Raw genomic sequence first — 13,820 nt, 5'->3', positions numbered from 1 at the left:
ATAATGCAGAACCCAAATACTCTTCTGGCTCTACCCTACCTCCGCTTTGACTTCACAACACAGGTCATTGCCCCATTCCCTGGTTTGCCTTGAAAGAGAGCCAAGACAAATTGGCCAAAGGGGAGCAGCAAGAAAAGGGCTGCTCCATAAGGGACAATGCGCTCCCTAGGAGCCATGACCACAGCACAGTCACACAGTACCTCAGCACAGCAGGGGTGGGCAGAGAGCACAGCCTGTTGACAAGGCATTGAATCACATCCAGAGCCCACCAAGAAGCTGAAGGCAGAGACAAGACTAAAGACAAGGATACAACATAGGTCCAAGGTCCAGCAAGGAAACTAAGACCAGACTAGAAATACATAGTCCTCCAGCCCAAGCAAGGAGCAAAGGCTAACGCCAGAGCTTAAGTGGAGCCCCTGGGCCAATGGGCAGAGGCTGTGGATGGAGGCCCCAGGTGAGGCCAGTCAGAAGCCATTAAGGTCTGTCAGCACCCTCCATCCCTAAAAGCTATGACATGTTGCAACAGCCTTCCTCACTCCTTATACCCCAGTGCAGACTGTCCAGTGAACAAAACTGCAACTTAGATAACTATATCCACTTGATCACCGACTAGATCATCACTGCCTTCTTCAGAGACCTGTAGGAGATTGTATTTCAGGCTCTGTGAAAGCTATGTTGACTCAGCCCCAACATATGATATTTATCCCCAAGTCTACTACTGCCATTTTTATTACAATCACATTATACAATCACTCATCCTGGATCCTTTTTAAAGTTTGATTGCACTTTCCCGTAGCTCTGGCACTGCGGTGATTTAAGCAGCACTTACCGAGCTCACACAGCAGCTGAGCAGTTTCATACGTGAGCTGCCTCTCAACTCCTGGGTGAGCATCATCTGCTCCCAGCAAGCTGGCACTGTTCATTGCACTTATTTGTGCTAAAGCCCTTTCTTCTGAGCAATGACACTATCTCTGAGACATTCTTCCTGAACCTGAGATTTCCTCAGATTCAACCCCTGTAAGGAATGATCTGACCGGGAACTTCCCTGGCCCGCTCCGTAGCATGTGTCAACGTAAGGAATGCGCAGCTTTTCCGAAGTAACCTTATCTTCCCCGAGAGCCTCTTTTATATCCTGCTTATCTACCGATTCCATCAACTTTGATAGACTTCCAATTTAAAAAAAAAAATTATTATCTTTTTACCTGTTATATGTTTCCACTTGTCAGAATTTACACTGCTCTTTATTTTCACCATTCAGATATGACTTCCACTCATTATTTCTACTTCTCCCCACATCTAAGCGTGATTGTTGTCTTTTACAATGTCTAGTATACATTTTATTTCTAACTCAGATAATGGTATTTTCTTGCCTTTTCCAAGTTTTTATCCTTTTTATCTAAATTCTTTGCTTTTAGGGAGCTACACTTTTAAAAGCATCATGTTACAACCATGCATTTTTCAGTTCTTTCTGTGCAACCAGAACATTGACTTTATACAAACATGCAAACATATATACGTGTACAGATGCATTTCCACAGCAGCTTTTAGGGAAAGAAACCTGAAACCTTGCTAAGAAATGAAACTGGTTCCATACACAAGAGACTACTTTCAGATGAAATTTTGTAATAGATAAACATCAGGCAACTGGGCAAGAATAAACATTTCTTTCATAAATCTGTCAGGATGAAGCTTCAGAAATAGAATAGGTTCAATTTTCCTGCATGTTTGTAGGGACAGCGCATGTCTTGGGAACATACACTGCTAGGCTAAAAAATGACATAAAAAATGTACAAGCAGGTAATAATGTTCAATACTTTCTCAGCATGTCTCATTCAAAGTATTTTGAAAATATATTGAAATACTGTACTGAAAAATGGGATGTTTAGCCGCATTTCATGAATAAAGAAATCCAGATGTGGACTCATGGAAAAGCTTAAAAAGGATTTCTCAGTAGCAGAATGAGAACTAGGAGCCAGGAGTCCTGTCATCCCTATGGGGATTGCTACACTTTTCTGACAAGTAATATTTGGCAAAGGAACAGAGCCTCTAGTCTTCAAGTGTTCTCTTGCTAGCACTTACAAAGCAGTTGGGTGCTATTACCTCTGTTCTAGACAAGCAATTAAGGTCAGGTTTTCAAAGCTGATTGCTAAAGAGAAGCACCTTCAGCTGCATGCAGGATTTGAAACAGGTGTGCTAGTTCTCAGACGTGCTTAATACCCGCAGCTTTCACAGAGTTTGGGGATCTAGCTTTGAAAAAGTTGTATTGAAGGAGTTGTGTAGCTTTGCACAGAGGATACTTCGTTAGTCAGTGTTTCTGTGGTTAATCTCTTTATACTTACTGATGAAGAACTTTGCCTTGAATCCCAAGGACTGCAGGTAGTAGTTGCTGTGGTACTGGATAACACGTAGTTAACAGCAGGAACTGGGTCTTTTGTACAGGATTTTCCCCTGTGATGGGAGAGGGTTGTGCCACCATCGTAAGTGACTAAATAATTGTCCTTTTAGTACTGAAAGTTCTCAGAGTCAGAATATAATATATGCAGTGGTGTCTATCAGCACAGAATAAGCACAGTGGATACTTCATGGTGTAAGTGTGCATGAGTAAAAGACTACGAGGACCCTTTGAGGCCACTTAGTCCAGCTTCTGCTGGTCCAGGTATTAATGTCATAGTGTTTTGGTTTTTTTTTAACTCAAAATTTGCTTTCTTTCACCTGCCATGTGTGTGCTCTTGTTAGAATACTGTTCTGAAAGTAGATTTTGTGAATCATACAGGTACTAATGATGGTTTCTTGAGAGTCTGTGGGAGAAGCTGAAGTCCAAGGAAACATTGCAAATGACCCAAGCTGTCCTTTGATGTGAAGATTTGTGATGAAGATGGATTGTAACAGGAAGCTCAGCATGGGGTTAGGCGAGTAGCATATTGTTACTACTAAAATAGCTGTATTCTGGTCACCATTGCTGACTCTTAGAGCACTGGTTTACCTGAGGGGCTACAACTCTACAATCCTACAGCTCTAAGGTGTTCTTTTCTGAAGTGAGAAAAAAAAAGTTGAGGGTACTGAGCTGTGAAAGACAGTGTTGAAGAGAGCAGCCCAGGTTGTCTTAGGCAAAACTTTTGGCTTTTCAGTTAGAAGAAAAATCAGCTTGTAAGGCTCTTTTTGTGGTCTCTAAGTACTCCTATCTTCCACCTCCCATGGAAAAATTAAGCTGCTTAAATGGAGCTGAGATGCCCAGGACAGAGAATAATAGGCATAAATGGTCAAAGAGCAAAGTGGTCTGTGCAAGAGGGATGGGTGTTTTCTGGTGTGCTGGAGGAATGGGGCAGCATGGAGCCAGAAGACAGTTCATTTGCCCCATGGGAAAATGATTATGTTCTTTGCAGAAGGAAAGAGGAGAAATTTGGGAACTAGTATAACCATATAATCCTTCCTCAGTTTTGGGATATGTATGCTTTCAACAGCTTAAGACCTGACATCACATGTTTAAAAAATGTGCTAGGAGAGCTTTCATGAAAATAAATATTTGAGTTCCTAATTTTATCTCTCATCTGAAATGTGGAGTTTCCAGCCAAAAAGTACTTCAAAGACCAAGCTGCGAGTATCAGCTAGTTATAATTCACAGGAGAAAAAGCAATACATTCAGAAGTCAGCACAGTTTCTTCTATTTATCTTGACTCTCTGAAAAATGCTTTTACGCAGGTATTTTCCAGGTTTTTCTTTGCTTTTGAAACCTGATGGGCTTACAGCATGTACAGGCAATACGCATGTTATAGCGTTAATCCTGGAGACTCTCAAGAGTTAGACATGTAGCAGTTTGACTGAGTTTGGCTTATGGCACTGCTGGGATTTGACATTAGCAGCAATTTAAAGATCAGAGTTGTGTTAACTTGGACATCTCCAAACTGTGGTTTTTCAACTACATATTGTTGGTGAGCCATTCAAAAGCATTTTCCATGCTGGGGCCATGTCATGCAAGCAGCCCTACAGCCTGTGATGGTAGAGAAAATAGTCTTCAGCTGCATTCTGGAGTCATACTGGATTCAACCTGCAGATCTACTGCTACCCGATTTCATAATAGGTTAGTGGGATTCTTGGAGAGGCATCACTCTCTCTAGTGTATTACCTGTGTCTAGAGTTCCTCTGCTTTGCCTCTGTGATGTTTATGAACAGCAGCTGATTTCTAGGCTCTTTTTTTATCAGTGGAATAGATGCAGTAGGGGGAAAAAAATAATTGAAAAGGCAAATCCTGAGGATCTTAGTGCTGGCTGATATCAAAGTCAGGCATTTTAGATCCCAAGATTCTGAAGGGGGAAAAGAAAGAAAAAAAAAAAAAAAAGTATTTCAGTTGGTCACTGCCTTTCACCTGGAGACTGAAAAGGGGCTGAAACAGTTCTATAATGGTACATGGCCGTCTCCATCAGCTGAAGAACTGGATACCTCCTTAACAGTCTAATTAAAGTAGGGAAGGGAGGAAGAGAAAAAGAAGGTGACAGTGCTTTGGGAAGGCTGCCTGCCAGAAGTGGGATTACCATGGCATCTTTTGCAGTTCTGCTGTGCAAAGTTAGTACTTTCCCTGGATGCCGTGGAGAACTGAGACTTTACACCTTAAGCATTTTGTTTTTTAAATAGTTCATATATTTTTCAGCAGTTACTAGAATCCATGTAACTTGCCCATGCTTTTATCTCCAGGCAATGCTAATATCCTGACTTCATGGTAGCTCTACAGCAGGCAAGCCCAGCTCACCTTTTTTCTTCCAGAGCTATAATTACCCAGGCAAGCCCATCTCACCTTTTTTCCTTCCAGAGCTATAATTACCCAGGCACAGCCCATTAGTGGCAAATAATGTGAAGGAGATGGAAGTTCCCTTTCTTGGCAGTAATGGCCCTACCACATTTCACTAGGATTAGAAAAAGGAATAATTGTACATGCTAATCCCCATATGCATGAATAAAAGCATAAGTGCATGCATAAATGCAGAAGCACAGTTTTGCATATGGGCACTGTCTCTTGCAAGCACATAAGCATACAAACATTAACAAATATTTGCTCTGCAAGGGATTTTTAAGAGTGTATAAGATCTGTAACAGGAATTTAAACAGTCTGTCCAAAATACTTCTGTGTGTTTGTGTGGTGGGGATAAGGTAGGAATCTACTTCCCCCACTTCCCCTAATCCACTGCTGAGAGTTGGGTCTGGGATGGAACTGGATTTCTGTCAAAATGGTGGTTATGTATTATATCATCAGCTCTGAGGCATTGTTGTCACCCACTTTGTGTGCAACTTCAATTAAATATTCATAAATATAAGAAGGCACATCCTTTGACTGATGTACTGCCAGGTGTTTTTTTATATGCATGCCCCTGTCATTCCTGTTCACGCAGCATCCCCCATGCATGGTTTAATTCATGGTGAATTATTCCCTCCTTCGTGCAACTTTTGCTCAAAGTCATTACCTGGGAGCCTCTGTTCTTACTAAAGTGAGACCTGTACCTAGGGAATGAAGGAAGGTCCTCTAGCATTCATTTATCAGTCAAAGACTGGAGCTGGCTCCAAACTTAATCTATAGAAACGGAGTCAGTCATCTATGGCAGCTAGCAGTATCTGTGTTGACCATAAACTGCAAAAGCCACATGTGGATTGCATATTACACCAAATAAGGGAACGCATGTCCCTGTTCCTTGTTTAGTATTAGTCATTCTGGGATTATAAATACTTTGTTTGAAGTGTTCAGCACCCTCTGGGAATAGACACCATTCCTGGTGCTGACACCTGCCCTAGCCCGACACAATAGGCAGCTTGAACACAGACCTGATTCTGTGGAAGCTGTCTGGGTGTTTTTTTTAGAAAACTTTTGCCTAGTGATTGGACTTTTCCATCAATATTAATGTGTATTGTCAGCTGCTCTCAGTGGAAACCTGTTTTGAGCAGAAGCTGTTGAATGTAGGTAGTATTTAAAGCTACACAAAGTGTGCCTGTGTGAGCAAGTGAAGCGTCTCTGCCAGGTACTGTATCAACACAGTGACATTGACATTTCTCTTTTCACTGTAGATTGCCAGGTAGCCAGTCTCTGCCTGTTTCACTAGGCAGTTCAACAACACCGTCACTATACCAGAAGGTGTGTTGGAACATGAATATGGGTCTAATCCAGAGCAGTGGATGCTTTGTGGATCAATGGTCAGGTTGGAAAGAAGACCTGGGAGAGGCAGTAAGAGGGCCGTATGTCAGGACAGGGGCACGTGGCTAAAGCTGCAGTGGACAAGCAGATCTGGAATTAGTTTACTGCCCCAAGTATACCTGTAGAGCTTAGAAGAGTTCACGAAGTGCCCAGCAGAGAAACAAGCCACTGCTGTTAATCTCTTCTCTCCAGGAGCACTAATTTTTACACAACTAATTTATTGATCAAAGAGTAATGGGATCAGTGCACTGGAACCTACGTGTCATTAGGAGAAATACTTATGCAGTTCATTCTTGTTGTGCAGTCTGAAAAACAGATACAAGTCAAGATGTCATACTGTGGGATGGCCCCACCAAGCCTAATGCCTTTTTCCTAATGACCTGTGAGAAGAATCCACTGAGAGCACTGCTAATGCCAAATGAATCTCCTCTTTTGGTAGCAGGTACTTTAGGACATCAGTCCACTTTTGCAACACAATTTGCATAGAGAGAGCAGCCGTGATGAACTCCTGGAGTGAATGTCAAGAATGGTATTTGTAGAGCAGGCCAAAAAATGAAGGAGAAAACTACCTTTCCACATATTTACCACTGCAGTATATGGCCAGGAGATAAACAGGGTGAAGGTCGTCTTTAGGAGGTGTCCAAAGGTTCCTGATAGACGCATGCAGTGTGGTATGAGTGATCTAAAATGCTGGATACTTCATGTCTTACCTACATTTAACCTGCCACTGGCTGGATTGAGGGACCTTGCTCTCCTTTATTGTGTCCACTGTCTCTGTTCTAACAACTGGAAAAGAGAGTATTTTTGCCTCCTCTTTTCTTCTCTGTCTCATGGGACAGATTACTCACCTTTTCCCATCTGCAGCTGTGGGACAATTTAATTTAAAGGGATATACATATGTGCATGTGTGTGCAGTGGTGGCAAGATGGGAGAAGTGTTTCACAGGAAGAATAAGGGAAGGGAAAATTCCACCTACTCCTAAAGCACCTCAGAAACTCAGCAGATGGTTAACCAGGCCAATATTTAATTAAGCCGTAACACTGTAAGGTACAATTTATGCTGGAATAAAAGTCTATCTCAGTTCAGTGCCACTAATACTCTTTCTGGACCACAGATCCTGAGCTTAGAGGCTGCTAGTTGACTTCTCATCCCTGTTATTATCAATGTTGAGAAGAAACTTTACTGTAGGGAGGGGAGACCACAAAATGGATGATAAATTCATTAGAGGATTTTGGCCAGAAGCACTGGTTAAAGGAAACACCGTAACTTTGCAAGCATTATCATGTCAATGTCTCCTTCCTGTAAAAGAATTTACTGCCTGTGTAGGTGGAAAAAAAATACTTAAAACGAAAAGGTCAAAAATACCCTGAAAAGAGAGACACCCCCATATGTTGTTCATGATAGGGATGAAATATTATCTAGAGTCTTGTTCTGGCATCCTGAGAACAAATTGCTGGTGATTCCAAATGTCAGCAGAACCTACTAGCAGAGCTTTGCTGTCTGTACAGTTCAGAGTCTTTGGCATGAGTTCAAAGTAAAAATGAATCTGAAAATTTCTGAAGTCTGGGAAGCCCATATGTGAACCCGGTTATGTATCCTGGCATTTTGGCAGAGACAGTTTTCTATTGCAAGGATCTGAAGCCAACATAAAAAAATAAATTGCCTTCGTGCTCTATAACTAAAGGCATATGAAATACAGCAGCTTTGTTTAAGTGAACTCAAAAGTTCAAACCCACTTATTTTCACTTTTTTCCCTCATTAAAATTATCAAAACCTCCTTTCATTGCCAAATACACAGCTTTTTATGAAATGCAGCTTCCAGTTGCTTTTAAGGCTGGTGAATCTTTATAGATTTTTCAATTAATCTCATCTGAGTTTTTTAATTTTGGAACCATATAAGCATAGATGCTTTCACAGTTTATTTGGTATAAAGTGCTTCCAAATCTTGTCAGTTTATTTTTCCCAGTGATGCAAAGCTAACCATATATTATATGAACAAACTGACTACTTTTATTAAATTTTAAAATTAAACTAAAATAATATCTTCTTCATTCTCAAAGAAGGCAAATTCTAATAAAAAAGAGCAAAAATATGAACTTTGGTGAAAATACAATTCTTGACCAGTTTGAGAATTAAACTCATGGGGTATCTAATATATTGCTATCAAACTGAAACAAAATACTAGCCCTGTGGAAATTAGTGGGGAATTTTGTATGACTTCAGTGAATGAAAGTATTTTATTCCCCAAATGCTCCTATAACTATTATCTAATGAACAGGAGGTGCAACTGTTATAGTTATGCTTCTATAATGGCTATTCTCACCTTATCATTTATGCTATCCTTCCAGGTGGTAGCATTTTCTAGCAAGTGTGTACTGTGTTTGCAGGGATGTGTGTGATATAAGATGCATGGCAGGTGAAAAATCAGGCTCTAAGCATCCTTGGCTGCCAACAATATGCTCTTTCTTATACAACCCATTTTGTAAAAATCTCTCTAGAAGATGCAATCATCTGTTGGTGGAAGTGCCTTGGCCATATAATCTAAGCATCATGAAATACTGCCTGCCATAGTGTAATAGAAAATCATTCATTCTTGGTGCTCTGAGAACAAGCAGACCATGGTCATAGTTCAGTGTCTCCTCATATCATCTTTGATATGTTTATTTTCTTGTCATGGAACAGTTTGTGAAAGGCTCGGTCACAGGCATTAAACAGCTAGCCTCATTTAACAATGCTCTCTCGAAGAACTATAAAGAAACACAACAAAGAATCAAAAATAATGACATGATAAGCCAAGCTGATATGTGGAGTTCAGGATTTTACACAATTGAGCAAAAAACATTTGCATTCAGAGAAGTGGGCAGACTGATTACAGTACAGCTCTAGAAGGTAATAGGTGAGTGTTGTATCCCTAGGCAGAAGGATCTTTATTAAAGATATTTGAAATGGATTTTATGTAAGAACTTTCCCAATAAGAGGGGGGGGAAAAAAACCCAACAGACTAAAGCTGAAGTACCATTTGTAATCCAAAGCAGCAATATGTACTGAATTCTTTCCATATATCTACTTGATAGCTAGACGATTTCAGCTCGGTACAAGGACTGATATATTTTTCTTTCTATTACTGCCATTTTTCAGTATTGTATAAATCACATCTTTATAGTATTGCTTAGGGCTCCCCTGTAAGAATAATACTTTTATATTTAACATGCCCAAGCCTGTTAGTAATGTAACAACACTCAATGAGGGGGGGAAAAGGGGAATTAAAAACATTATGAAAGCAAAGGTCAATCACAAGTAGTTTTCCAGCTTATTTTTAACACTTATGATAAAAAAGGAGGATGTAGTATTAGTCATCAATAGTAAAAATTATTTACAAGGGACAAATCTGTCAATGTCTTTGTTATTTTGCTCTCCCATCAACAGGGAAGCTCACAGTGACCTGAAGCTGAGATGCAGGAGAATTAGGTCTATCAAGCTCTGAAGGCTTGCCAGCAGCACAGTCTACTACGCTGTTCTGCAAATAACTCTTAAACGTTCTTGGTATTTCACAGTGGAGCTGCTGCACTGTCTCTTCATGCATGTGTGAGGTGTAACCATGAGCAAAAAACTTGGAGGAAAAAATGAACCCTAGACCAAAAATGACGGATCTCTTGAGCTGTGCAATATCCATGAAGAGAATAGCTTTGAGAGTGAAAATAATTTGTTCTGAACAGTTGTTATCTGTGAGGTGGAAAGAAGTTTACTATTTTAATGAACATCTCTGTGTCTGGTCTTCATATTTTGCCTTTCAGCTCAGATGGTGAAAATAGCTAGTTAAATCTGTGTTCCCCTTGCAAACTTTTCATTCCATTCTCAGTAAGGCTTAAGACATGCAGATATACCAGGGAGATTGTTTGGGCTGTATAGTCTCCATCCTCCCTATTATTACCAAACGATGCAGCGTCAGTGTTCGGGCATGAGTTTGTTTTAATGCACAACATGACCCTTACCCTTATTATGAAGTATTTTATTAAACAGATCTATTCTATAGCATAGATATTGAAAAGACATTGGTAGGAAAAATATTTCCTTATTTTTAGATTTCAAATGCTCTCAAATCTTGCTGTTGCTTGCATTAATTTGTGCAACAGTACTGATGTAAGTATCCATTTTTAATAGTCTACGGTCACCAAATCTGCTTTAAACATGAGGAGTGTAATGGATTATTTAGAAACATCAAAATCTCTTCCTTTCCATCTGCAAGACCCAGAAGTCATATGCCCGAAGGTAGGCAATAATATATCAAATCCAGCTATAACTAATTTCAGAAACTATTAATAAATCTCCTATTGTTACCATCCCCTAAACAGGCATTCGAGAATATGCTGGTCACTTGGCTACACTTGATTCTATTCCCCTTCTTGATACCTCTCATCTTTCCTGATAAAAAGAATTCCCTGTGCCGAGGGGAACCATGGCTTACCTTTATTTCATGCAACACCGAGCCATTCTTTTGCTTTTCAACATACCCGTACACCAAACACTAAAATGCCATGTAAAACACTGAAATCCTCCCAGAGGAAAAACCCCTATCGCATGTGAACTTTTGACATTTCAAATTTTTCAGCTTGAGTGCCACAGGCTCCCCTCGGGAGAGGGCGGGTAGAGACCTGGGAACCTCTGAACACTCCTTTCTACAGCTAGGAATCGTGGCTTCCAATGACACGGCCGAATCTCAAGATTGTCTATGCTTTTCTTGTTATGTGATTAGGATTTATTGATGTTTTAAAAGGAACAGGGACAAGCATTTAAAAGGAGTCAGTTCCTGAATTAGGCTGTTACTAGTCCAGGACAAAGGAGACTAAGTGATGCTCCTTGCTTTGCCACAGATGTTTTCTGTGGCATCTGATACCTCATTCAGATTCCAATGTATGGTGGTGTTTAGGGAACTGACTGCTGTAGGTATGTAACTTCCCTTGGTTTAGTCACCTTTAGGCCTTCAGAAATCTGAACTTCATTCTCAGAGAAAGTTTTATGAATTCTCTGCTGGAGTTGGAGTGTTCTTCAATATCCAGCTACCCAATGCAGCAAGTACCTCCCTACCTTCCAGTGATGTTGTAAGGGTGAAGTTAGGAAAGAGAGAATCAAGTGCTGCTGTACTGACAGCTATATAAGCCTATAAAATATACAAATTCAGGGTACTTATCTCAATACAAAAGTCCTTCACCAAGACGAAGCATGAGGAAAGGCTACTGCCTACATTTCTGCAAAGTTGTGGCTAATTCGTTTGCTGCGTGTTCTCGGGATGCTTGATAGGGCCAGTGGCCAATTTATTTTCTCAAGGTAAGGGAGAATTTTTTTTGATCTGGAACAGAGAGGTCTGGAGGAGTTGTAAATGCTACATTGTCTAGAAATAATTTCCTTTCTACCAGGACCCTTTAGCACATGAGCCAACTACTGCCACCATATCGTGACTACCTGTTACAATGAATTATTACTGTTTATTGTTTTCCAGTCTTATATCACATGGCATTTCTTTTATGCTGCATTACCCTTTTTAACAGCAGGCAAGGTGAAGGCTGTTTGAATGTCACACAGGCCAAGTAGGTGACATGAGAAACTAGGGCTGAAAAGAGCACGGAGGTAAACAGGGGTAACAAGACAGGGCAATTTTGCTCTCTGATGCCAGTCACCTGCACTCAGGTGGCTAGTATGGAAAGGTGAAATAGAACCTCACAGCAGTCCAATTTGATATCGATTATCTCCGTTTTAATGCTTCGGTCCACCTGAATGCTTTACAATGATCATTAATTATCTCAATATGTTAAAATACATCTAAGGGAAAGCTCTATCATTGTAGGGGTGAGATTTGGAATCTCAGTTGTAGATCAGACTCTATCTCTGAACCAGTGTCTGGTCATCAGCATAGGCAAAAAGTGCTGAAGTCTCATCTCCTAAAGTTAGGACACATGACAGGGAGATGCCATTATGCTATGCTGTACCAGAGGAGTGTCCTTTCTAGCTTACACAGCAAAAATTATGCCCTAATATCACACTCTCACACACACACTCACCCCTACACAAAGAATGATAACTTTTATGAAAATATATTTCTTTTTCTTGTAAAAAGTAGTTTAGGAATGTACTGTGACCAAATCTGAAGGTCAAAATATTTTTTTCACTGGTTTCAATACCTTGAAGGAAATTAGAAGTGAACCGTGCTTTAGTCATGTAAGATGTTTGAGATCCTCAGCCTTCACTGAAACTTCTGGGTAGGTAAATCTCCTAGAGTGGTCCGTGCCTCAGGAAGGCTGGGAAGGGTATTTCCGCATTATAAAGACATCACTTTTGATTTACAAACAGTGGAGTTTAACTATGGAAACATCTACACTAGCCTTTTTGCTTTGATAAAGATGCACTTTTGAGGTGAATCTCACCAGAGCAGGCTTGGAGTGCGTTAACTGGATTAAATCCTTTTGGATGAAACCAAATTGGAAAAACTTATTCCAGGTGCACAGTTGTTACAGTCATTAATGGGCATTCAGTCTAAAGTATTAGAGCTTGTTCAAACCAATCACCCTCTGAAATATATATAATAAGGACCTAGTGTCCTCAGCACCAACTGTTTCACTGAACAAAATCATACCCTATGAGCTGCAATATCTGTTAGTGTGTACGTAGCCTGCATTAATTTTTTGTTAGGAAATATTTTTGGTAGCTGCTGAAATAGTTTCAGGAATAAAGGACATTCTGTGCCTAGCGTAAAGTAAAAACCTTATTATTCCCCATTCTTCCCCCCCTGTCCCGATTTGTCTGTCATCCAGAATATTCTGATTTTTCAGCTGGAACATTCTTTGAATGTTCTATGGACATCACAAACATGACAACCTAATGTTAACTTGTTTAAAAGATTGCACATATTTTATTTCAGGGGCGTAGGAACTTCCTGAGAAATCATGTTATGTTCATCTGAAATTTTGAATTTTAAATGTAGAAAGCTGCATTATTTTGAACTTCACTAGAATGACTCATTTTACCTTGATGAGGGAAAAGATAGTTTATTCTTTAACCCTTTATAATTTGGGCAATATTCTTTTATTGGGAATTGGGCTATAATTTACATGTTATACTCAACACAAACATGACATGAACTACTTTCTACTCACCATCTGACTAGAACATAAATATGGATTTCTATTATGCAATTAAAAATCTAATAAATCTAATTCTACTAATACTATTGACAAGATTATTTGATATAAATTTTGTTATATAGTGTGTTGAGGAGAGGATTTATATTTTGGTTATGTTATTACAGTTAGTATTTTATATGTTATAATAGGGTAATATCTCAATATACATAGTAGGTGTGCTTATATATGAACACGCATATATATGTGCATGTCTGTAGAAATTAATGCGGTCCATGAAACCTTCCCTGAATTCGCTGGCTTCCACTACTGGTCTTCTGAGAAGATTCACATGCTTGAAGTGAAGTATGCGTATAGGTGAAGAACAAATTGTAAATTCTGCTATGAGAATTTGTGCCAGGAAGGGGTTGTAGGATATGTCCTCTGAGAAGCGATCAAGAGAATTATTTAACGCATGGTTGTGTTGTGAGAAGCAAAGGAAAGGGGTCTCTGTAATTGTCAGTCCATGTGGG

At 39.8% G+C, this 13,820-nt stretch overlaps 1 protein-coding gene across 2 annotated transcripts in view; it reads left to right on the top strand.

Moving 5' to 3' along the window:
* The first annotated feature begins 2,250 nt into the window (after positions 1–2,250).
* The window catches only part of LOC104020365 (uncharacterized), a 218,401-nt gene continuing 206,831 nt past the window's right edge, over positions 2,251–13,820 (top strand). Inside the window, exons 1-2 of one of the 2 annotated variants that reach the window (XM_087746215.1) lie at positions 2,251–2,376; positions 2,774–2,909. The gene's annotated coding sequence lies outside the window, so the exon portion shown is untranslated. Of the gene's footprint in view, positions 2,377–2,570; positions 2,657–2,773; positions 2,910–13,820 lie in introns of those variants that run through there. The other variant, XM_087746216.1, reaches the window with a different exon arrangement.

This window comes from Nipponia nippon, unplaced genomic scaffold, assembly GCF_047370975.1.
Source record: "Nipponia nippon isolate SJK-2023a ecotype South Korea unplaced genomic scaffold, ASM4737097v1 scaffold_10, whole genome shotgun sequence".
In the NCBI taxonomy this organism is placed as follows: domain Eukaryota; kingdom Metazoa; phylum Chordata; class Aves; order Pelecaniformes; family Threskiornithidae; genus Nipponia; species Nipponia nippon.
Note: the sequence above shows the minus strand (reverse complement) of the source record. Positions and strands in the feature narration are given on the sequence as shown.